A 26,514-nucleotide genomic window follows, 5' to 3' on the forward strand; every position below is an offset into this window, starting at 1 on the left:
TAATAAACGGAAATTAAATTATTTAAAATTACATTAAATTATATTTTTAAAATTAAGTTACTATTATATTATTAATATTAACATATATATTTTTAAAATTAAGTTACTATTATATTATTAATATTAACATATACTTACCTATACTTACGTTGTAATGGTATGCGTTGTAAAGGTACCTGCGTTGTAAAAAAATGCGTTGTAAATACATGCGTTGTTACAGTATCCGCGTTGTAAAAACCGCGTTGTAACGGTATGCGGAGTAAAAGTCCGCGTTGTAACATCATATATCCTTATATAACTAGTTAGAGGCGATACAAATAAAAAAAGTTTCTCCCAGTAAAGCCCATTAAAAGGTGCTACATGCAAAACGAGCCAAAGGAGGACCGTAATGGCAACCACGTAACCATTTGGAGGCGTGATTCCATTGGCAAAGCGCAGCCAATTAGATCGCGTCTAAAGAAGGCGCCATATGCAAATTGCTTAACCTCGAAAGAGGAGTAGAGGATTGGCCCATCCACAATGCAGTCTGGACCAATCATCTCCCAGCCTCTCACTCTTTAGCAAGGGTGGAAACCGGCTCTGGCAGCATTCTTTCCAGAACCCCCAGAAGCAGCGTGATTTATCCGCAAGAGGAGGTAAGATTCCATCTGCCTTTATATCCCGCAGCAGGTCTTTGGGTTTCTTCTCCTTGCTCCTCATAACAAGGGACTTTATACAAACTACCCCTATTTTCCATTTCACCAGGCCTTTTTCCCCTCCCTATCGTGGCGGCTGAATTCACTACAACAATTGTGCTCCGCCTGAGGGTACCACGGACCGCTGTAGCAACAGGTACGCAAATCCGTCAACTCTGCTTATTATAGCATTATCGCTGGCAAGCTAATTATACTACTCACGAAGGGTTTGACCTTTCCATTTAGGTTCCGCAAGCCCCTACAGCCTCCAGGTTTTAAAGTAAGAAAACCCGTTCACACACTCGTCTCTACCTACACTCGGTGAGAACGAGCTCCTGTTTCTGGAGGTAGGTCCTCATAGGTTTAGTAAATATATTTAGTCAGATTAGATAAATAAACCTTCTTGACAACGTTATGGCTCTTTTCCCATTTAGACTGAACTTGACCCAAACGTACCAGGAACTAAAGGCCATCGCACTTTCCCATAATATCTACCAGCGATACATCTAATATATCCAATGCAGATCAGGTATGTCTACATTTACTCCCTTTGAGTTAGACATGCCATTAGTTATAACTAAGAATAGTTGAGGCTCCCTTAAGTTTTATAAAAATTGTTCTCTTTATAAAAAATGGGTTATTTTAACAAACCAGTATAATAAAACTAGATAGAACATACAACTTAAAAAATTCCCTTATTTTCGCAGACGCATTGAATAAACATCTTTTAACAAACGGCATCCGCCAATACTACATTGTAAGAGACCCTTCAGATGCGGCTGAGATCTAGTCTCTACATTTATCGAATATTTCACATGACCAACCGGAATAGGTAAGACTAAACTCCACCAGTCCATATCTCAGTAGATAGTACCCATGTGGATAGAACGCCCACATAATCCACCGGGAAACTTCTTTAGACCTAATTTTCAATTTTAAAACAACAGGTTAAACATCTGAGAAGAGTGGTAGTGTGTCAATTCAACCATTAGATACCACCATACAAACTTGGAGAGAGTAGGACTGTATCTCACTAGTAATTAAGAACAGATGAGGACCCTTGGCATATTCAGTTCCCTGAATCCTAGACTATACGGCCCTGAACAATTGGACATAGTGTTAGCGATATTCTGTCCATGCAGATACACCATCCCCTTCCGTGTAACATCTTCAAAATAGGAAGTGTAAAGGAAAAATGTGACATTTAGACGATTTGGTCCGCAACAATTGAACATAGTGATAGCGGTATGTTGTCTTCACAGACACACTATTCCCTTCCAAGTAACACCCTTGGAATAGGAAATATAAGGGAGAAATGTGACATTGAAATGTTATGTATGAATAATAACATGAATACTGTAAAGCTTTTACAATGAATGTATGAATAACTGTATGCATATTTATTGTAGGGTATCTGTTCAGACCCCTAAACACGACAGACATTCAACAATAGTCTTGATAAAGGTGGACCCCATTTTCGCCTAGAACCACCGAAACGCGTTGACGCTCATCTTCTGTACAATTCAAGCCCTTTCCTCCCATGTTTATATAGAAATTGCTTGTGATGAAACATGGGTGTGACTACAAAACAGCTTTGAATGTACCACTTGTATTCAACAATTTTTATGTTTTACAACTTCTGTCTGTCCTTTGTATTGTGGAGGTCACAATAGATTGTGTTATAAATTGTATTTTTAGTTTTAACTATTATGTCTAGAGAATTTTGTGATGTATAGGTAAATATGAATTGTTTTTATTATTTACTTCTTTAATACATTTTGCTGTATTTTATCTTTGAGATTGCATTAGTTTTGACTCTATATTTTAACTTGAGGCTATGTTTTAGCTTTTTCTGTATACATCTCAAGGGAATTAGTTCATTTTTGTATTAAATAAATCTGACATGCAGTCTCCCAAGATGGCCACCAGAGACAAAAGAGCCCAAATATAGCCCAAATGTCACCCAGATGTAGCCCAATGACAGAATGTCCCAGAGTGTTCTAAAGAACAACTAGAGCGCTAATAGTCTTACTTATGACAAAAGTATGGCACACCAGAAGACATCTTGATTGGAATGAAGTGGTAAGTCTGAAAACATTTAATGTAAAAAGGAACAAAATGAGGGGGTTCATTTTGCCATAGAAAGTATGATTAGTGCTTCAGAAAGAAAAATTAGGGCACATTTTGAGTGACTTCTCAAATCCTCTTCTATTTCATTAAAAAAAATTCTGACATGCAAACTGAAACATGCACTTTCAATACCAGCAGCAGACTTCCATGGTGAGCAGTAGCTTTACGACAGTGATCTAATAAGCAACTAGCTTGCTAACATTCTGAATTTATGGCAAATGTGTGTCACATCAGAATGCCTTCTTGATGGAATCAAAGTAGAAAACTGAAAGTATTTCCTACTGAGGAGACTGTAGTTAATGAGGAAATTATGAAACTTCATAACAAATAAGTCTCCCAAGAAGGTCACCAGAGACAAAAGAGCCCAATTGTAGCACAAATATCCCCCAGGTGTAGCCCAAGTATAGCCCAATGACAGAATGTCCCAGAGTGTTCTAAAGAACAACTAGAGCGCTAATAGTCTTACTTATGACAAAAGTATGGCACACTTGAAGTCATCTTGATTGGAATAAAGTGGTAACACTTAAAACATTTAATTTGCAAAGGAACACAATGAGGGGGTTCATTTTGCCATAGAAATTATGATTAGTGCTGAAGAAAGAAAAATTAGGGCACATTTTGACTTCTCAAATCCTCTTCTATTTCATTAAAGAAATTCTGACACGCAGACTGAAACATGCACTTTGAATACCAGCAGCAGACTTCCCTGGTGAGCAGTTGCTTTACTACAGTGATCTAATGAGCAAATAGAGTGCTAACATTCAGAATTTATGGAAAATGTGTGACACATCTGGATGCCTTTTTGATGGAACCAAAGTAAACAAGCATTGAAAATGCAATAGATCTCGCCCTTGTTTAAGTTAAAGCAATTCTGTTTGTAATGAGGTGGCTTTTTAGCTTTGCTTTTATTAGTGTTTTTCAAACTTTCATGTAAATAACATGCATATGTATGCATATATGCATATGTATGCATGCATTTATATTTGTATTTTTATTGATATGCAGATTATATATGTTTATATATGTATGTATATATATATATATATATATATACACCAACAAAGTTCCAAAATAGCAGCGCTCTCAGAAACCAATACGCCACGCCAGAATTCTAAGTCTATACAACGTTGTATAGACTTAGAATTCTGGCGTGGCGTGTTGGTTTCTGAGAGCGCTGCTATTTTGGAACTTTGTTGGAATTAATTCACCGGTGTGCTCGGTCGGAGTGCGCGCCACCTCCCACAGGGCCATTTGCAGTCAGACGGAGCAACTTTGGAAAGGAATATAAATATACACATACATATATATAAATGCATATGCATATATATATATGCATATATATATATGTGTATATGTGTGCGTGTAGAGAGATGCAGAGAGGTAGAGGTGTAGAGGTAGAGGTGTATAGGTAGAGAGGTAGAGGTAGAGGTAGAGAGGTAGAGACTAGTAGAGAGAGAAGTAGAGAGAGGTAGAGAGGTAGAGAGTAGAGAGTGAGTAATAGAGAGTAAAGAGTGAGTAGTAGAGAGTAGTAGAGAGCAGTAGAGAGAGTAGCAGAGAGTGAGTAGTAGAGAGTAGTAGAGTGAATAGTAGAGTAAGTAGTAGAGAGTAGTAGAGAGTGAGTAGTAGAGAGTGAGTAGTAGAGAGTAGTAGAGAGTAAGTAGTAGAGTGAGTAGTAGAGAGTGAGAAGTAGAGAGTAGTGAAGAGCGAGTAGTAGAGAGTAGTAGAGAGTGAGTAGTAGAGAGTGAGTAGTAGAGAGTAGTAGAGAGTGAGTAGCAGAGAGAGAATAGTAGAGTAGTAGAGAGTGAGTAGGAGAGAGAGAGTAGTGGAGAGTGAGTAGTAGAGAGTGAGTAGTAGAGAGTGAGTAGTAGAGCGAGTAGTAGAGTGAGTAGTAGAGAGTGAGTAGTAGAGAGTAGTAGAGAGAGAGTAGTAGAGAGTGAGTAGTAGAGAGTGAGTAGTAAAGAGTGAGTAGTAGAGAGAGTAGTAGAGAGTAAGTAGTAGAGTGAGTAGTAGAGAACAGTAGAGAGTTAGTAGTAGAGAGTAGTAAAGAGTGAATAGTAGAGAGTAGTAGAGAGTGAGTAGTGAGAGAGAGTAGTGGAGAGTGAGTAGTAGAGAGTAGGTAGTAGAGAGTGAGAAGTAGAGTGAGTATTAGAGTGAGTAGTAGAGAGTGAGTAGTAGAGAGTAGTGGAGAGAGAGTAGTAGAGAGAGAGTAGTAGAGAGTAGTAGAGAGTGAGAAGTAGAGAGTGAGTAGTAGAGAGTAGTAGAGAGTGAGTAGTAAAGAGTGAGTAGTAGAGAGAGAGTAGTAGAGAGTGAGTAGTAGAAAGTAGAGAGTAGTAGAGAGTGAGTAGTAGAGAGTAGTAGATAGTGAGTAGTAGGGAGTGAGTAGTGGAGAGAGAGTAGTAGAGTAGTAGAGAATGAGTAGTAGAGATTAGTGGAGAATAATCCAAAGTTTGGCACAACACCACTTGCACAACAAGTCCAATCAAATCATATCACTTAGAGTCCTTAATGAAGCGCTGAATCTTGGTGTATATTCAAATGCTTTTATTTTCCTTAAGTTTATGTACCACAGCCAGCCGACGCGTTTCGTTCTGTACAACAGAACTTCTTCAGGGCGTTCTTATTTCCTTCAAGTTATGTCGGTATCCTGTTGTCATATAACTAGATATTTCTTCCAAATGTTAGACGAGTCGTAAGTACATTCTTATTCAAAGTGACTAGGTATCAATTTTACCCACACAATTCGGGCCGACTTGAGTAATTTATAGCACCCTCAAAAGTCAGTCTTTCAAAAATTCCAAAGTATAGGACATGATAATCCAAATCCAAATGTTTCTCAAGAAAAGTCATTTTCAATCGGCGTTTGGGCAGATATGACCCACGGACACGGTTTATGACTTTTCTTGAGAAACATTTGGATTTGGATTATCATGTCCTATACTTTGGAATTTTTGAAAGACTGACTTTGAGGATGCTATAAATTACTCAAGTCCATGGATGCTGATGGGAATGCCCCCATTGCATGTCCCTTTAACGCAGGACACTGCGTTAAAGGGACTGATATTTATCAGGCAGGATTACGCCACAAAAAGTGGCTTAGTCCTGCCTGATAAATATCACCCCAGTCTTCTGCTCCACCGGAACATCACAAAAAGTGACGTTCCGGAGGCGCTAGGGGTCATTAAATAAGGCCACATAGGTTTCACACTCGTTATAGTTAGGAATTAACATTTAAAAAATCTTTGAAATTCACTGAAAAAAACATAGGTTTGACACCAGTTATAGTTAGCTGGACATTTTACTCATACAAAACCATTGAAATTCCCCCGTTATAGTTAGTTGTACTCACTATAACTTGCGCGCCCGCAATCCACTGCTGATGATGTCACATATTACATCATTCATGGCATGGTCAGTGACATCACTGATGACATCACTCATGACATCTCAAATGACATCACTGATGACATCACTGATGACATCATCCAGTGAATGTGGTTTGCTTTGATATTTAAATATGTATTATAAATACACTACTTTGCATTGAAGAATGAGTGGATATATAAATATAAATGTGTGGATGGTGGATTTAGTAACAGTGTCATTGATTGTTTCCTTGACTAATTTGTAGAGTCTCACTATATATAATGTGTAGTTACTAAACTGTGTGAAAGTCTTTATTGCTTTGTCTTAATTGCTATGCTAAAGACTATATTTGTTATTGGTTTCTTACCTGAGTATTTGTATGGGTAAATGAATGTCTATGTGGTTTGGTGGGGGGGAGTGTGATTGCCAAAAAATGTGTGAATAGTTCATTCAGTAGGTATATGAGATTAAGACTACATGTTATAACAGTTGTTTCAGTGAGTGTATATGTTTATGGATGTGGTGGTGATGAAACATTTCTCTCAATGGTACATCTCCATTAAACTTGAAAACAAAGGCAGTGTATGTGACAGTTATATCTAATTAAGTGTGCCTAAGACTTAGTGATTGTATGAGTCACTATATGGATAATTGTATACTTGTAATAGTGATTTTATTAACACACTAAGTGTGAGTTACTATCTATATAAATAAATGAAGTGGTGTTTGTATAAGTGTGTAGGTGAGTAAATGTAAGTATAATCAATTGTTTGCATAAGTCAGAAGGATGTCTTTATAAGTGAATACAATGTGTGCTGGTGTGTCATGTTGAAATGGGCGTATAAGTATATTTGATAGTGTTCTGTTGATTATTCACTGCATATAACACTGAAACTATAGGTAAGTGATTAGATGTGTGTATAGTTCTATGAATAACTGAGTGGGTGTTTAGAAATTTCTATTGGTGTGTCAATGGTTTAAAATATGGCACTTTCTATTTTACAGTGAGTGATGAAAGATTATACTAGTGTGTGATGAGGTGTATTTGATTTTCACATGGATGATGTAATCAGTGATGTCATTTGAGATGTCATCAGTGATGTCATCAGTGATGTCACTGACCATGTCATGAATGATGTAATATGTGACATCATCAGCAGTGGATTGCGGGCGCGCGAGTTATAGTGAGTACAACTAACTATAACGGGGGAATTTCAATGGTTTTGTATGGGTAAAATGTCCAGCTAACTATAACTGGTGTGAAACCTATGGTTTTTTTCAGTGAATATATATATATATATATATATATATATATATATATATATATATATATATATATATATATATATATATATATATATATATATATATATATATATATATATATATACATATATACATACATATATCAAAACACCAAGGTTGCCCAAAGGGGGAGCCACACACCTGTGAACACACAGCATTCTCGCAGGTGGTAGTGCAGTCAGCTTACAACTCGCACCCTGGATTGCCATACGCGTTTCGAGTACAAAGTCTTGATCACTGCCATCAGATGACAGAAAGACAGGTTTACGTAGAACGCCGATTTATTGAGATATTGAGTCCCACCCCAGTGGGCGTGTCACGGGGCATGCTGGTACAGGTAGTCCCGAAAATAATGCCCCGACTTGCACTGTGGTGTTGTCAGTGCGGCAACTCTTCAGTGTGCGATATCTCCCTTGGGGGTAACCTGTTCGTGTTTGATGTTATGTGGCCAGCCTGGCTGTGGAGATGTCCCGCCGCTAAACTTGAGCGGATGCGGGTGCTTGCTACTATGAGCACCGTTGGAATTGAAGAGGCCTCATCACTGGATGTGATTGGTGTCAAGGGGGCTGCATCGTGCTCACCTCCTTACTTTCAGTGAGGACAGTGACACCCATTGGGGTGTAAGCAGGAACTTCTGGGGTCCCTTTTCGCCCACGGACTACATCTACCATAATGCCGTGTAGGGCGAGGCTCACTAGGGCAGGACTTTTATTTCAATAAAAGAAACTCCCCCATACAGCTGCTGTTTTCGAGTTTCAATGTGATACCAGTGATCAAGGGCTCACCGCCCGAAACGTGTTTGGTATTCTGTGGGAAGTGATCTGAGCAGCCAAGTTGCCGCCGCCGGTGGTGTCAGTGCGGCAACTCTTCAGTGTGCGATATCTCCCTTGGGGGCAAACTGTTCGTGTTTGATACATACACACACATATATATATATATATATACATTTACGCTGAATGTTAAGCCGCAAATTGAATTAACATCTCGAGAAACTACGAGTCTGTTTTCCATAGCACTGTCAGTGTAGTTTCATTCACGTGACATGGCTTTGATGGGCTTTAAATATGTCAAAATTTATTTTCACTGTGGTGAACAAGCCTGGTGAACAGGCGAAACGCGTCCCAGCAGCCGACTTGTGTAAATACATCTCTTAAAAAGCAGAACATGGCGTCGTCTCCCTGTACTTTCAAGTAGAGGATTGTGGAATATATATATATATATATATATATATATATATATATATATATATATATATATATATATATATATATATATATATATATATATATATATATGAAGATATCTCTGAATCCCCTCTGCAGTGCCCAGCCGGAACACAGCCAAAGGAACGAAATACAGACTCCAATTTTCGTGGAAATGCAGGTCTTTTATTTTACAAGTGTTGTCAGACGCGTTTCGAATACCTCCGTATTCTTTCTCAATTGACAAACAGATGGTCCGCTTTTAGTTTTTATACATTTTTTGGTGTGATGCTTTCACCTCATCTAAGTGCTAAAAATAGAAGAAATACTATATACATGTGCCTGCTGGGTCTTGTAGTTTTAAGTCAAAACCTCAAGTCAATTTCATTGCATATTGAATTTGAAACAACATAACAGCATGAATGCCGGTTCATTGATAATAAATAAAACATAATGCACAGATGTGTTGGTGTATCAGCACAAAGCATATTATACTTTACAGTTTGGCCACTTTTTGTGTATAATTCAGTTGATTTGCATGAATGTACCCATAACATACAAAAATATATATCTCTCTTTTTAAAAAAAAAAAAATATATATACATAATAAATATGCATGTTATATACAATATAAAAATAGAAATATGCTATAAAGATATTGGTACTTCACAATTGACTACACATATATATCGGAATCAATTCCAAGATTTCATAGGGACCTAACCTCATTAATCTGAACTAGTCAAGATAAAAGTTGTGCAAAATAGAGCAATGTGCAAAGTACAGGGTAAGTGCAAACTATGTTATAATAGCAGCATAGGAGTATTTCTTTAAATAAAGTGCTAGCAATTACAGTGATATTTTCCCCAATCCGTAATTTCGGTGCTCTTATTTAAGGAAAAAATCTTGATATTGACAAGATTTGTGTTTTAAAAATTATAAGATAAAAATAATTTATACTTATAATGTGAAAGACTAAAACCAAAATTGAGATAAATGGAAAAGGCACTGGGGCCGCAGTGAGATTATTAGGCTTCATAACAAGAAACAAAAGTTTGAAAGTACCTTATCGGAGACATCTTAACCAATGGATAAGCCCTTAAAGGAAATGATGTAAGTCCTCCGTATTGTTTAAACCATTGGGCTGTCTACTGTCTAATTCTACAATGAATTTAGATTCCAGCTGCCTAAGGCACTTCTCTCTATTTCCACCACGCGGATTCTCATTTACTGCTCCGATGACAAAATATTTTAAGTCCGCTAGGTTGTTTTGGTGGACTGCCTTAAAGTGTCTTGCGAGAGGATACGTGCTATCGTTATTCACGATAGCACGCAAATGTTGCAGAATTGTGACGTGTACTTGCTGCTTGGTACTTCCCACATATCTGAGCCCGCAAGTACACGTCAGAATGTAGACTGCATATTCAGTCTTGCAGTCATAGCATCCCTGAATTTTAAATTCCTTCGGGCTGAAAGGTGTAGGGTATTTTTTGGTAGTTATACCAAATTTACAAGCCCGACAGGATGAACATTTGAAAAAACCCTGTTTATCCGGTAACCAAAGAGTGCTCTTCTTTTTGGTACCGAGGTCTGGAATGCTTTTGGCTATTTCACTTTTCATGGAAATGCCTCTCCGAAAAGTTATTGTGGGTTTTTGAGGCAATTCTGGTGTCATGACTGCATCTGTCTGCACTATCCCCCAATTTCGATTAATTATTGATCGAATTTGGCGATGCTGGTTGTTGTAGGTTAATATCAGCCTAGGTGTATTTGGAGTTTCCTCACTTTCCTGCAGAGTATTTTCTTCTGTGTTTGATAACAATGATTGCCTGGATCTACTGTTGGCTTTGTCCAAAGCCCTTTGTAGAATTTTTGCCGTGTAACCTCTCCTACGGAATCTTTCCACAGCTTCTCGCATGCACATATTCTGTTGTTTCTCATCACTACATATGTGTTTTATTCTGAGAAGCTCACCATAGGGAATGCTGTCAATTAAGTGTCTGGGGTGGGCACTAGAGGCATGTAACGTAGAATTACCGGCTGTTGGTTTTCTATGCAGCGTTGTTTTTAACTCACCATTTTCAACATAGACTTTTGTGTCCAAAAGATCAACCTCATTACAACTTATGTTTGAAGTGAAATTCAGATTCATTTGGTTCACATTAATGTCCTGTAAAAAAGCATTTGCACTTTCACTGTCCCCTTTCCACAACACAAAGACGTCGTCTATTAACCGTAACCAAATTATTATATTGTTACCATATTTTGACGACAGTTCTTGTCTGAGTGTCTGCTCCTCCCACCATATATATATATATATATATATATATATATATATATATATATATATATATATATATATATATATATATATATATATATATATATATATATATATATATATATATTACCTACTGGCTATCGCCAGTAGGTATATATAGTTAGGATTTTTTCCCTATGGGATTTTTGAAAATTCTATGTCTAATAACTTTGGCGTTTGTGGACGGAATCGGCTGAAATTTTCAGGAAAATGGCACATTTTGTTTCTGAGCAGACCTTGAAAATTTGGGGGGGTTTCATCAAGGGGGGGCCGAGAAAAAAGGGGGGTCCCAAAACACGTTTTCCCCATGTTAATTTCCATAGGGCGGTTGGACTCACTTTTAGCTCGAACGGCTGACTGGATTTGCACGAAACTTGGCAAAATTGTAGGGACTGTTAGCCCGATGTGCCTTTGCTAGGTCTCAATATATGTGCTCCAGTAGTTTTTGAGAAATTAACGTTTAAAACAAGATATATCTGTAACAGCGCTCCGGGCAGCGATCCGGTCCGCTTACTTTTCGCGAAACGGAACTTTGCGCGCAGAAAGCTGATTGGCTCTCCGGTGTCTGTCAACATTCTAAACAGTCCGGAGCGGCCGCCATCTTATCTCTCGGTAGGATCGAGAGAGAAGAAGAGGTGAAAAACGAAGGGGGAATTTATTGAAAGGGGGCAAGGTATACCCCTCTTGACCCCCTAGGAATGTTGTTGGGGTTATTAAAGGGTCCCGTGGGGAAAATAAAAAAAAAATGATTTTTCACGGTAGAAGCGCTTCACGGGCCGCGAACTGGGCCGCAAACTGGTAGCGAAACGGGAATTCGCCATTTTGTGCTTCGTTTTAATTGTTTAGAGACAAAAATTATCACCGCACATCGGCCACAATGCATGAATATCGCTGAAAAGTCAGCGATATTCATGCATTATCCAGCAAATGCTCTTAGCCATGTTATCCACCTTCCATTGGATAACATGGCTAAAAACTGTTCTGTGCGTGAGCTTTTTTTTTTTTTTTTGCTGCGTGACGTTTGTTAACGTTCGATTCGATGGAAATCAGGAAGTGTTGACCACCATTTTGTCACTGCGAGTAAATATTTTGTTATAAATGAATCCTTATTGATAAACATTGTCTGCGCCATCTTGCGTTTTTGTCCAATGCCACAATTTTGTCGTGCACGACAGCCATTTTAGATGCCTTGACCAGGGCCACTCTCTGCACGCCGCCGATCCTCAGCATGGCTCCCCACCCTCGCAAGCATCTCCCCCACGCACTGGTCACCCCCGCTCTTTCTCTCATGCATGGGCCATATACTTCCCCCCATCTGCGCTGCTCTTCTCTGAGAATCACACCCTGTGCCCGCCCGACACCTCCCTTTCACCCTATTCACTACCGCACCCTCTGACACTCCTCTTCCTCTGTGTCCGATTGTCCAGGCCGGACCTAGGCTATCACCTAGCCCTGCGGATGTAGTTTATGGCCCCAGCTGTAGAGTATCCAGACATGCCAACCCTCCCGATTCAGGCGTGAGACTACTGATTTCAGTGCTAGTCTCCCGCCTCCCGATTCCTGCAAGCAAAAACCCGGGGGCATATTACCAACAACTAGCGATAATTTTTGTCTCTAACTTGTTTAGAGACAAAAATTATCGCCGCACATCGGCGAATTTTATCGCACATAAACCTTGCTATTAGCAAGGTTTATCGCAAATGCGATAAAAAACGGCCGCAATGCATGAATATCGTTGAAAAGTCAGCGATATTCATGCATTATCCAGCAAATGCTCTTAGCCATGTTATCCACTTCCCATTGGATAACATGGCTAAAACTGCTCAGGGCAGGTGTTAGGTTTTGGAGATATTCGCGCTTAGCGCGAATATCTCCAAAAGTTGGTAATAGGAGATAGCGATGGTTAGGGACTGTTTCCAGTCGCTAAAATCTTGGCACGCCCACTTTGCATGTCATTAGTGATAAATATCACTGATATGCAAAGCGGGGCCCAAGATGGTCGCTATCTCCTTTTAGCTGTCACTAACTGGTGTTAGCGACAGCTTGGTAATAGGGAGATAATTTTATCTTTTTTTTTTTTTGGCTTTTAAAGCCAAAAAAGCGGAAATAAACCCCCTTGATAATATGCCCCATGATTTCTCGGGGGTTTCAGCTGACAGGGCTTGGTATTGTGTTACGTGCTAATTCTTCCAGGAAACGTCAGAGGGTCGATGCAGGGGTTCTAGAAGGGGTGATAAACCATTTAAGCCTCATGAACAAGCGCATGGTCTTTTAAAGATTTGTGAAGTACTCGGGGCGGCGGTGTGTGTGTGCCCTCTTTCAGGAGCGGGCGGGGGGGGCACTGCCAGCAACTTGCCAGGCCAGGCAGTGTTCAACACGTGCATCACCCTTTCTCTGCCTGCTATTGCGCTCCATGCTTCGGAAAGGTAAGAAAAAGAACGTGCATTTGAGTTTGAAATGTCCGATCTTGTAGCAGTACACTTGCAAAGCCCACACATGACAATAACCCGATTCAAGGCCCCATTCACCCGATTTTTTAAACATATATAGCACTCCAACAAAGTTAGATTTTAAAACTTTATTAACTTTTAACTATAATGAACGGAACAAAAACTGTAAAAACATTTAAACATTTTTCACCCAAAAAAGCAACAATGGTCAGAAGCTGTTTTTTGTGCGAATAGTCCCAAGGCAGCACAACGTGCAGAGTTCTGGACGGCACCCAGGTGATGTCGCCTGGGTGCCGCACTGGTTTTGGGATCCTACAATGCTGCTCCGAAAATTGGCGTGGGGCGTCCCGGGTGGGGCGGGGGGAGGCCTCGTCAGTAGCGGTCTGTTGTGCGAATAGTCCCAAGGCAGCAGAACGCGCTGAGATGTTGATGGCACCCAGGTGATGTCCAGTAAACTGCTGCACTGGTTTTGGTATCCTACAATGCTGCTCCGAAAATTTGCGTGCGGCGGCCCGGGGAGGGGGGGGCGTGGGGGAGGCGGCGTGAACGGGCCTCCCCAGGTGGCGGCCATCCAGCTGAGTTGCGCCCGCTCTTGCGGCTACAGCGTCTCGCTCACCATGTTGTTGAGTTGCTCCCACTCTTGCAGTGCAGCGATAGGCGCCTGCCACATGACTCTTAAAATGGCGGACGGCTCTTCGGTTTTGGGCCTGGTCCACTGAAATGGCCCTGGGACACCTTGGAACTCGGACGCTTGCCTGCTAGGGCTTGGGCTCCATTCTCGAAAAGCGTCCCCTCAGCCGTGAAGATTCTACAAAAGTCTTGGGGGCCCCCGACTCCCGCAGGCTTCCGGTGGGGAGCGGCTGCCATGATTGCTCGCGGAATGACGAGATGGTGGTGCTCTCATGCTGACGCCAGCTTCAGTCTGAATGATCCAGAAACAAGGTGGGGCTTTCATCGTTTGGAAAAAAAAAATGTTCTAAACCAATGAAAAGTGTTATTTTTAGGTCATATGACCAAGCCTTCCATCTTTAGGAAACCAAAAGTAAAATGATCCAATGAAAAGTTTTATAAACAAGTCACATGACCTGTTATGCGGCATAGGGCTACAAAAAGCCTAGAAAATCCGTTGGCACGTGAGGCGGCGTCAGTAGCGGACCGATGTGCGAATAGGCCGAAGGCAGCACAACGCGTCGAGATCCGGATGGCACCGAGGTGGTGTCCAGCAAATTGCCGCACTGGTGTGGCCATCCTACAATGCTGCGCCGAAAGACGGCGTGTCCAGCTGAGTTGCGGTCACTCTTGCGGTACAGTGACTCGAACGCGCCGAGATCCGGATGGCACCGAGGTGGTGTCCAGCAAATTGCCGCACTGGTGTGGCCATCCTACAATGCTGCGCCGAAAGACGGCGTGTCCAGCTGAGTTGCGGTCACTCTTGCGGTACAGTGACTCGAACGCGCCGAGATCCGGATGGCATCGAGGTGGTGTCCAGCAAATTGCCGCACTGGTGTGGCCATCCTACAATGCTGCGCCGAAAGACGGCGTGTCCAGCTGAGTTTCTCCCGCTTTTGCGGTAAAGTGACTCGAACGCGCCGAGATCCGGATGGCACCGAGGTTGTGTCCAGCAAGTTGCCGCACTGGTATGGCCATCCTACAACGCTGCGCCGAAAGTCGGCGTGGGGTGCCCCGTTGGCTTATGAGGTGATGTCAGTAGTGGACCGATGTGTGAATAGGTCGGAACCAGCACAAGGCGCCAAGATCCGAATGGCAAGTCCTGGATGTTGAGTGCCTCAGTTGAGAGTTCTGAGCAGTGCTTGTAAGACTGTCTGAAGCTTATTTGCACCTGCTGCAGCTTCACTATTGCCCTGGTGTGGCCAAAGGTCGCACATGACATAGGCGGCCGGCTCCCGAGGTCCGGCGGAACTTTTTTCCTTTTCCTTTCTGCTTCTTTTCCTACAATCCGTTTCATCTGAAGACACGACCAGGTCCCTGAATGTGTGCAGGGGGACGCTATTGATTGAATGAAAATGGCGGCTTGACACAAAGCTGACTCAAGCGTTGCTGTTGATGCTATACAGACAAAAATTGGTTTTCAGTTTGTACATTCTTCAGGATTTTTTTTTCCATCCAAGTCTGATTGAGAGTTTGTAGAAAAATGGCTTCAGATTTTCCACATACTACTCTTTAACATTCTTCCTAAATGTAACAATGTGAAACTCACTAGGAGAACGGCTGTTTCTGTTTCCTTTCAAAATGCTGCCAACAATATTTTCTGAATGGAAGACACCATCTTGTAGCATAAAGGGCCGAAAGGGGTTCTGGTCTGGCCGATGGTTGGTGGAGACATTTTGACTATATCTTGGACCTGCCCGGCCTCGCCCAAAATGGCGCCGGTATAAATGGGACTCGTAACTCTTTGCCCGCAAATGTATATCTAGAAAATGTTATTGTAAGTGGCCCTGTCGTATTTTAATTACAAAATGTACGTTCACCGATTCCGCAACTGTTAGACACCTTTGTTCTTGCAACCTAATGGCCCGCTCGTTACGTTCCTCTACAGTGTAAATGTCTCCTCATCATATACGATTTCAGTTTGCTCCGTGGCCAGCCCACGTGGTTATAGGCCCGTATTTGTATACTGACATTTTCACAATAAAGGTTTTTAAAACAAAACACGGTAGTAGTATTTACATTGGTAAAGTTTTTACTTTAAGTCACTGTTTTCGAATCAGTAAAAGGCAAGTGAAATAAAGCAGTCCAATTACATGACGGATAAAAGGTATAATATGTAGGAACGCAGTAAAGATAAATGGTCAAGGGCAGTTGTGTTTTTCATTCCTGCAACATAAAGTGATCGATAAGAATCTGATAATCAGGCGTATCGGCGACTAAGACAGCAGGCCGAATCTCTTTTACTCAACGGCTCCGTCATGGAAGGAAGAAACGCCCTTTTTCTCGAAAAAGGAATATATTTTACTTGCAGGACAGTTGTAAATTTTCCGGGAAAGTACATTAGCCTGGAATATTATAACATATGTTTAAAAAAAAATAATGTTCGAAAACAAGAAAAAGCGTAATTTTTAGGTCATATGACCAAGCTTTTCATCATTAAAATAACAAAAGTAAAATGAACCAATGAAAAGTTTTATTAACAAGTCACATGACCTGTTATGCTTACGTTACGCGCTGCGCGCCGCGCCTCGGATCACTTCCGGGTGCGCTAACGCGGCGTGTCATATAACGCATTACGCGACAACGTAGGTCAAGAATATAGTCAAAATGTCTCCACCAACCAGCGTTCGGAACACAACCCCTTTCAGCAGTCCAAAAAGTTCTGTTAAATGACAACAGAGGGGACAGGCAACAAGAACCATCAGTCAAAGAGGGGAGGGCAAGTTCTTCTCTTCCGGGTCATGTTGGGGCGCTACCGGAACTGATCGAATTGGTAGTCTACAGTGTTTCTGGATGTTTCAGACTAAAGCTGGCGTCAGCATGAGAGCACTACCATCTCGTAGCTCCGTCGTGGCAATTCCACGAGCAATCATGGCAGCCGCTCCCCACCAGAAGCCTGCGGGAGTCGGGGGCCCCCAAGACTTTTGTAGAATCTTCACGGCTGAGGGGACGCTTTCGAGAATGGGACCCAAGCCCTATCAGGGAAGCGTCCGAGTTCAAAGGTGTCCCAGGGCCATTTTAGTGGACCAGGCCCAAAACCGAAGAGCCGGCCGCCATTTTGAGAGTCCTGTGGCAGCCGCCTATCGCTGCACCGCAAGAGCGGGAGCAACTCAACTACATGATGAGCGAGACGCTGTAGTCGCAAGAGCGGGCGGTAAACAGCTGAATGGCGGAAGAGGCACAGTGTAGCAAAAGCGGGCGGAATGGCAACTGAAACGGTAAAGGGGCGCCCCACTACAGCGTGTCTTCAGGTCAAACGGATTGTGGGACAAGGTCCAGAATTGAAGAGTCATCAAAAGGCAAAAAGTTCCGCCGGACCCCGGGAGCCGGCCGCCTATGTCGGGGGCGATCTCAGGCTACACCAGTGCTATAAGACTTGGGGAGGGTGTCGGAGCCAAGCGTCTTCTCCGAGTCCATGACCATCACACCGCCCCTCAGGGGCCTCCGTCAAGCTGTTTAGGAAGGTAACATATCACATTGTTTTCTAATGCAGTCAGGTCCACAAACAACACTCACTTACTTTGAGAATAGTGAAGCTGCAGTAGGTGGAAATAAGCTTCAGACAGTGTTACAAGCACTGCTCAGAACTCTTAACTATGGCACCCAACATCCAGAACTTATGCCATTTGAGAATGGCAGTGACATTGAAGCAACTCAGGGACCAAAACCATTAACGTACTTTCACGTATGAAAATCTTACTTGGGGAGGGGGCAGGAGCGAAGCGCCCCCTCCCAGTCCGCGCCACCACACCGTATGTTGAAAATCTGAAGCCATCGTTCTACAAAGTCAACCAACCTTGGATTGAAAAATCTAGAAAAATGTACAAACTGAAAACCAGTTTTGGTCTGCATAGCATCAGTAGCAACGCTTGCTATCAGAGTGCATGAGTTTCATGCTCGATCGATTGAGCTAGCCGGATCGGGCAATAAAAAGTATAAAATAGTTATGTAAATAGTTATTTAATAAAATGTTTTACCCTGTTTCTTTGCTGGTGTGTTGTCTATATTTTTAATATTTGCATAGGGTTTGTCGTTATTTTGGGCGGGGTGGGTGACGGAGTCGAGCTGTCTTGCAGCCCTCATGGTGTGGAGCTCAGTTCATCTCACTATTTTCGTATTTCTCATGAAGGGTTGTTCCTAATATTTCTATTTTAGCGAGGTCAAAAAGAGATCCAATTAGTGGCCTACTGATTTTGCTCGATTACTTTTATTTTTTTACACGATTTTTCACTATCTGCAAAGACTAAACAGAGTATTGCGACTTTGTGCTTGTTTGTAAATAGAGAATGATCCAAAGAGAACCAATTCTAAAACAGTAAATGCTTGGATAACAATCAATCAAATGGAGAGACAAGCAGGCACGACGGATTACAACGGGGGCAAAGGCCTGCGTTAACTACCGTTCACTATCTGCAAAGAGAGAGTACTACTAAGAGAAAAGAGGGGAGGGGGGGGTGCAGCGTTCAAAGCACATCAGCGTGCATAAATACGAAAATGTTTTTATCTATCACGTACTTGACATTTTAAAGCTTTTAATATTTGCTATTAAAAAACCAATGAAATTCACAGAAAAAACCATAGGTTATAGTGGATATATAGTTAGGAATTTGCATTTACAAAACCTTGAAAATTCAATGAAAAAACCATTGGTTTTAGGCCATATATAGTTAGGGATTTGCATTTACAAAACCTTATTTTACTCGCATAAAACCATTGAAATTCCATATATAGTTATAAGCGCTAACTATATATCGCGCACCCGCAATCCACTGCTGATGATGTCACATATTACATCATTCATGACATGGTTAGTGACATCACTGATGACATCACTGATGACATCTCAAATGACATCACTGATGACATCACTGAAAACATCTTATTTGACATGACTGATAACATCACTGATGATATCATTCATGTGATAATACCATGAACCTCTTCAGACTCTAATATAACCTTAGATACAATCAGTGTAAACAGACAGTCACAGACTGTCACTCATCCATGGAGTTACTCACACACCTAGTCAGTTATGCCAAAAATCTATCACACCTCCATTTTCTCAACTATACAGTTATACACACCTTACTTATTCAAACATATACTAACACATATTTACTTTACTCTCTTATACAATCTCTGATACATGTTCACAATGATCCATACAGCCACTCACGCATTCACTGGCTCTTATGCACAGTTATTTATAGATGTCAACTCTCACATGTACTGTGTTTTACATATGTACTTAATTTGACATGTAGCACTGAGATATCCATTCACTCACTAATACACTCATGCACAGTCAACCGCCCATACAGCTGTTTGCACATGCACTTTTGAATCTATACATATAGTGAATCAACTACTCACACATCTATGTACAGAGTCACACACCTCCCAGCCACCCATACACACACACTCAGTTTCCCATACAAATACTTGGACAACCAATCAATAACCCATACAGTTACTCATATAGCTACTGATCAACATATGCAGCAGTTTGTAGAACAACAGATATAATGATGCACAAATTAAAACAGTTTACTCACTAACCCATGCACTCAGTGAGACACATTTAATCACTCACTCAATCAGTCAGTCATGCACCTAGTAAATCCTTCATCCAGACACTTATATATCCACTCATTCTTCAATATGTAAAACATATTTTAACTTTACAGAAACATACAGTCACTGGATGTTGTAATCAGTGATGTCATCAGTGATGTCATTTGAGATGTCATCAGTGATGTCATCAGTGATGTCACTAACCATGTCATGAATGATGGAATATGTGACATCATCAGCAGTGGATTGCGGGTGCGCGATATATAGTTAGCGCTTATAACTATATATGGAATTTCAATGGTTTTATGCGAGTAAAATAAGGTTTTGTAAATGCAAATCCCTAACTATATATGGCCTAAAACCAATGGTTTTTTCATTGAATTTTCAAGGTTTTGTAAATGCAAATTCCTAACTATATATCCACTATAACCTATGGTTTTTTCTGTGAATATATATATATATATATATATGTATATATATATATATATATATTCAGATATCTCCGAACCTCTCTGCAGTGCCCAGCCGGAACACAACCAAAGGACGAAATACAGACTCCAAGTAATGTGGAAAATTCAGGTCTTTAATTCACCAGTATATATATATATATATTCCAACAAGTGCGCTCCTGCCAGAAACCCCTCGCCTTCTCCTGGGGTGGCTCGTTGCCGGCGGAGCAAGCCGGTAGCAATATCAACAAAAACGGCGTTCCAAAACGAGCACTCGGGTGGAAATACCGACAGGTTGCTGTAACGTTTGCCAAGTAACAAGGTTTATTCACACCATAAACCTGACGTGACGGATTTCGCGCTCCACAGAGCGCTTGATCACACAAAATTATACATAAGATTTGCCGTATTTTAAGTCGCATCATTGCTTAGTTCATGGTAATAAAAAGAGGACTTTGTTCGTGAAAAGGTATAGGCCATATTGTCGTGGTATTCACATCAAAATTAACCGCATCGCTGCTGCGGTTATTTTTGCGCTGTGCGGCTGTTTTCGAATAACCGCGTTACATGACAAACTCAGCTCGTCATCCGCACACGTCACCCGTGGCTGATGACGAGCTGAGCTCGTCATCAGCATCGAAGGGGTTAAAGAGCAATCACAGTAATTGAACATAATGTCTGCTATGCATAGTGTTAATAAATTCCATATTATCTGTTACCTGCATCGTAAGCAAAGTATCAGCGTAAGCAATGTTTCTGCGAATGCAATGTATTCTGGGTAATGTGGTCCTGCTGCGTGTTCCCTATGCATTTAATGTAATTTCAGTTGGGGATAATTGCATCTGAGTGCAAAATTATGGGTACCTTGTAAGTAACCTGTACCCGATCTGCAATTTGTACGCCTAAAAGGTGTAATATAGTGTGGCCCGTCAGTTTCTATGTGCCAGCGCAATCGCTATCATACACTTCGAAAAGGAGCCATATTGTTACCGGTCACTGTAGCAACTGGTCCAACTGGTAAATGTCCCCTGGTTAGTAGGATAATGAAAAATCGTGACATCAGCATGACAATCGTCTCAAATAGGTGTATGCCCTGGTTAGTGTATATATATATATATATATACTAGAAGCCCGCCCCAGCGTTGCCTGGGGCATAAAGGGGCTGGGGGCAGCATTTGAGGCTTGCGTGCACTTCTGCCCCCGGCCCCCTCCCGCCCCGTCCAAGCCCCCTCCCGTCCCAGCCCCCCCTCCCGCCTGATCCTTACCTCAGCCGCCGGTCCCGCTCCAGGCGCCCCGCCCGCACAGGCCGCCACTCTCCAGGCACCCCGCCCGCACAGGCCGCCACTCTCGAGGCGCCCCGCCCGCACAGGCCGTCACTCTCCATGCGCCCTGCCCGCACAGGCCGCCACTTCGCCCAGCAGCAAGCAGGGCCGCGGCAGTCCTCCCAGCAGGTCGCGATCTTCGGCGCCATTTCCGGAAGTGTTGCCAGGGAGCGCAAACGCAATGATGTCATCACGCTGACGTCGCGGCCGGCGCTACTTGCAAGGGACTACTTTATTTTTATTTTGAAATTTTTTAAACAACGTATATTTTTAATAGCCTATGTCCTTCCGCTTGCCCTGAGGTTTTCAAAGATGTCTTGGGTGTTTTGATTAGTGGTGTAGTTTTCGAGTTTACCTGGCTCAAAGGTTTGTGTTCTCTCTTTATAATAGTAGTATAGATATATATATCTATCTATCTCTATCTCTATATATATATATATATATATATATATATATCAACAAACCCCTCCTTCACCGAGGAGAGAAGCAACACTCCAGCAACTTCAGTCCTTGTGTATTATTTTAATCCAATGCGGCAGTCCTAATATATTTCGGTCACCATTGACCTTCTTCAGAGGTGCGCCGATGGGGACATCCGTGCCGGGTAAGAGAACCAATCAAGTGAGTTATGACAAACATTGTCTTTTATTCGCCCCCTAATGGGCGTCCGCTTAATTTCGGAATGCATTCTGGTGCTTGTGGTTCTCTGACCGACATCCTTTTCTAGCTTCCAATAGCTTTTCAAGCCTCCAATGGCTGTTGTCCCCATTTGATTAATTTGCATTGTTTTTATCAAAAGGTCCGTTGCGTCTCATAGTCAGCCCGCTTTTGAAGCTGACAAAGAACCATGCCGAGGTTAGTCTTCGGCAGTGCCGCCGCCCTTCGTTTCCACGTTCATCACACAGGTTCGCTTTCGGGCGGGGACCGGCACACTCACTGGCGGTGCATGCTTTCGGCAGAACCACGCCGTAATTATATCAACAAACCCCTCCTTCACCGAGGAGAGAAGCAACACTCCAGCAACTTCAGTCCTTGTGTATTATTTTAATCCAATGCGGCAGTCCTAATATATTTCGGTCACCATTGACCTTCTTCAGAGGTGCGCCGATGGGGACATCCGTGCCGGGTAAGAGAACCAATCAAGTGAGTTATGACAAACATTGTCTTTTATTCGCCCCCTAATGGGCGTCCGCTTAATTTCGGAATGCATTCTGGTGCTTGTGGTTCTCTGACCGACATCCTTTTCTAGCTTCCAATAGCTTTTCAAGCCTCCAATGGCTGTTGTCCCCATTTGATTAATTTGCATTGTTTTTATCAAAAGGTCCGTTGCGTCTCATAGTCAGCCCGCTTTTGAAGCTGACAAAGAACCATGCCGAGGTTAGTCTTCGGCAGTGCCGCCGCCCTTCGTTTCCACGTTCATCACACAGGTTCGCTTTCGGGCGGGGACCGGCACACTCACTGGCGGTGCATGCTTTCGGCAGAACCACGCCGTAATTATATCAACAAACCCCTCCTTCACCGAGGAGAGAAGCAACACTCCAGCAACTTCAGTCCTTGTGTATTATTTTAATCCAATGCGGCAGTCCTAATATATTTCGGTCACCATTGACCTTCTTCAGAGGTGCGCCGATGGGGACATCCGTGCCGGGTAAGAGAACCAATCAAGTGAGTTATGACAAACATTGTCTTTTATTCGCCCCCTAATGGGCGTCCGCTTAATTTCGGAATGCATTCTGGTGCTTGTGGTTCTCTGACCGACATCCTTTTCTAGCTTCCAATAGCTTTTCAAGCCTCCAATGGCTGTTGTCCCCATTTGATTAATTTGCATTGTTTTTATCAAAAGGTCCGTTGCGTCTCATAGTCAGCCCGCTTTTGAAGCTGACAAAGAACCATGCCGAGGTTAGTCTTCGGCAGTGCCGCCGCCCTTCGTTTCCACGTTCATCACACAGGTTCGCTTTCGGGCGGGGACCGGCACACTCACTGGCGGTGCATGCTTTCGGCAGAACCACGCCGTAATTATATCAACAAACCCCTCCTTCACCGAGGAGAGAAGCAACACTCCAGCAACTTCAGTCCTTGTGTATTATTTTAATCCAATGCGGCAGTCCTAATATATTTCGGTCACCATTGACCTTCTTCAGAGGTGCGCCGATGGGGACATCCGTGCCGGGTAAGAGAACCAATCAAGTGAGTTATGACAAACATTGTCTTTTATTCGCCCCCTAATGGGCGTCCGCTTAATTTCGGAATGCATTCTGGTGCTTGTGGTTCTCTGACCGACATCCTTTTCTAGCTTCCAATAGCTTTTCAAGCCTCCAATGGCTGTTGTCCCCATTTGATTAATTTGCATTGTTTTTATCAAAAGGTCCGTTGCGTCTCATAGTCAGCCCGCTTTTGAAGCTGACAAAGAACCATGCCGAGGTTAGTCTTCGGCAGTGCCGCCGCCCTTCGTTTCCACGTTCATCACACAGGTTCGCTTTCGGGCGGGGACCGGCACACTCACTGGCGGTGCATGCTTTCGGCAGAACCACGCCGTAATTATATCAACAAACCCCTCCTTCACCGAGGAGAGAAGCAACACTCCAGCAACTTCAGTCCTTGTGTATTATTTTAATCCAATGCGGCAGTCCTAATATATTTCGGTCACCATTGACCTTCTTCAGAGGTGCGCCGATGGGGACATCCGTGCCGGGTAAGAGAACCAATCAAGTGAGTTATGACAAACATTGTCTTTTATTCGCCCCCTAATGGGCGTCCGCTTAATTTCGGAATGCATTCTGGTGCTTGTGGTTCTCTGACCGACATCCTTTTCTAGCTTCCAATAGCTTTTCAAGCCTCCAATGGCTGTTGTCCCCATTTGATTAATTTGCATTGTTTTTATCAAAAGGTCCGTTGCGTCTCATAGTCAGCCCGCTTTTGAAGCTGACAAAGAACCATGCCGAGGTTAGTCTTCGGCAGTGCCGCCGCCCTTCGTTTCCACGTTCATCACACAGGTTCGCTTTCGGGCGGGGACCGGCACACTCACTGGCGGTGCATGCTTTCGGCAGAACCACGCCGTAATTATATCAACAAACCCCTCCTTCACCGAGGAGAGAAGCAACACTCCAGCAACTTCAGTCCTTGTGTATTATTTTAATCCAATGCGGCAGTCCTAATATATTTCGGTCACCATTGACCTTCTTCAGAGGTGCGCCGATGGGGACATCCGTGCCGGGTAAGAGAACCAATCAAGTGAGTTATGACAAACATTGTCTTTTATTCGCCCCCTAATGGGCGTCCGCTTAATTTCGGAATGCATTCTGGTGCTTGTGGTTCTCTGACCGACATCCTTTTCTAGCTTCCAATAGCTTTTCAAGCCTCCAATGGCTGTTGTCCCCATTTGATTAATTTGCATTGTTTTTATCAAAAGGTCCGTTGCGTCTCATAGTCAGCCCGCTTTTGAATATATATATATATATATATATATATATATATATATATATATATATATATATATATATATATATATATTGCCACCTCTTCCCCCCAGCATGCAGAGGGATTGAACACACTCGAGACTCCAGGTGAGTGTACAGTTCCTTTTATTCAGGCGTTTTGCATGACGCGTTTCGTTTTGTAAAAAAAAAACTTCCTCAGATGCCGCCCAGGAAAATTGCAAGTGCTTGTGCCGCCCTCTTAACAACAGGATGTCCTGCTCCGATTGGTTAGGCATCCCAGGTGTGTGAGTATGCGGAGAAGCACAAACCCAGGACTGGATTCACGCAGAGCAGACACCCAGCGTCAGTACTAGCCCCAGTGGGCGGTGTCTGCTCCTTTCTCCCAAATACACACCAAGTTTTCACACAGTGGCGGTGTTACACTTCTCCTCAGTCTCTCACCCCGCCGCTTTTCTTCCTGATCGGAGTTCGCGCTAGGCGCCTTAGTAGGCAGCGTAGTCCCTCACGAGTTCGTGGTCCACCAATGGTGGCGAGCTGGTCCCAGGGTGCGGCGTGTCCAGGCGCTACCACAGAACATGTAGTTTCACTCAAAGTTGCCACCAAATGCGCCGGACTCTTAAGGGGTTGGTGTTCTTTGGGACGCTCGTGGCTGCATCCCTAAACATTGCCACCTCTTCCCCCCAGCATGCAGAGGGATTGAACACACTCGAGACTCCAGGTGAATGTACAGTTCCTTTTATTCAGGCGTTTTGCATGTCGCGTTTCGTTTTGTAAAAAACTTCCTCAGATGCCGCCCAGGAAAATTGCAAGTGCTTGTGCCGCCCTCTTAACAACAGGATGTCCTGCTCCGATTGGTTAGGCATCCCAGGTGTGTGAGTATGCGGAGAAGCACAAACCCAGGACTGGATTCACACAGAGCAGACACCCAGCGTCAGTACTAGCCCCAGTGAGCGGTGTCTGCTCCTTTCTCCCAAATACACACCAAGTTTTCACACAGTGGCGGTGTTACACTTCTCCTCAGTCTCTCACCCCGCCGCTTTTCTTCTTGATCGGAGCTCGCGCTAGGCGCCTTAGTAGGCAGCATAGTCCCTCACGAGTTCGTGGTCCACCAATGGTGGCGAGCTGGTCCCAGGGTGCGGCGTGTCCAGGCGCTACCACAGAACATGTAGTTTCACTCAAAGTTGCCACCAAATGCGCCGGACTCTAAAGGGGTTGGTGTTCTTTGGGACGCTCGTGGCTGCATCCCTAAACATTGCCACCTCTTCCCCCCAGCATGCAGAGGGATTGAACACACTCGAGACTCCAGGTGAGTGTACAGTTCCTTTTATTCAGGCGTTTTGCATGACGCGTTTCGTTTTGTAAAAAACTTCCTCAGATGCCGCCCAGGAAAATTGCAAGTGCTTGTGCCGCCCTCTTAACAACAGGATGTCTTGCTCCGATTGGTTAGGCATCCCAGGTGTGTGAGTATGCGGAGAAGCACAAACCCAGGACTGGATTCACGCAGAGCAGACACCCAGTGTCAGTACTAGCCCCAGTGGGCGGTGTCTGCTCCTTTCTCCCAAATACACACCAAGTTTTCACACAGTGGCGGTGTTACACTTCTCCTCAGTCTCTCA

General features: G+C 43.0%; 1 protein-coding gene across 1 annotated transcript in view; it reads right to left on the minus strand.

Moving 5' to 3' along the window:
- The window catches only part of EPCIP (exosomal polycystin 1 interacting protein), a 177,668-nt gene that overhangs the window by 129,823 nt on the left and 21,331 nt on the right, over positions 1-26,514 (minus strand). The window lies entirely within an intron of this gene.

Source organism: Lissotriton vulgaris, unplaced genomic scaffold (genome assembly GCF_964263255.1).
Source record: "Lissotriton vulgaris unplaced genomic scaffold, aLisVul1.2 SCAFFOLD_2190, whole genome shotgun sequence".
NCBI classification, from domain to species: Eukaryota; Metazoa; Chordata; class Amphibia; order Caudata; family Salamandridae; genus Lissotriton; species Lissotriton vulgaris.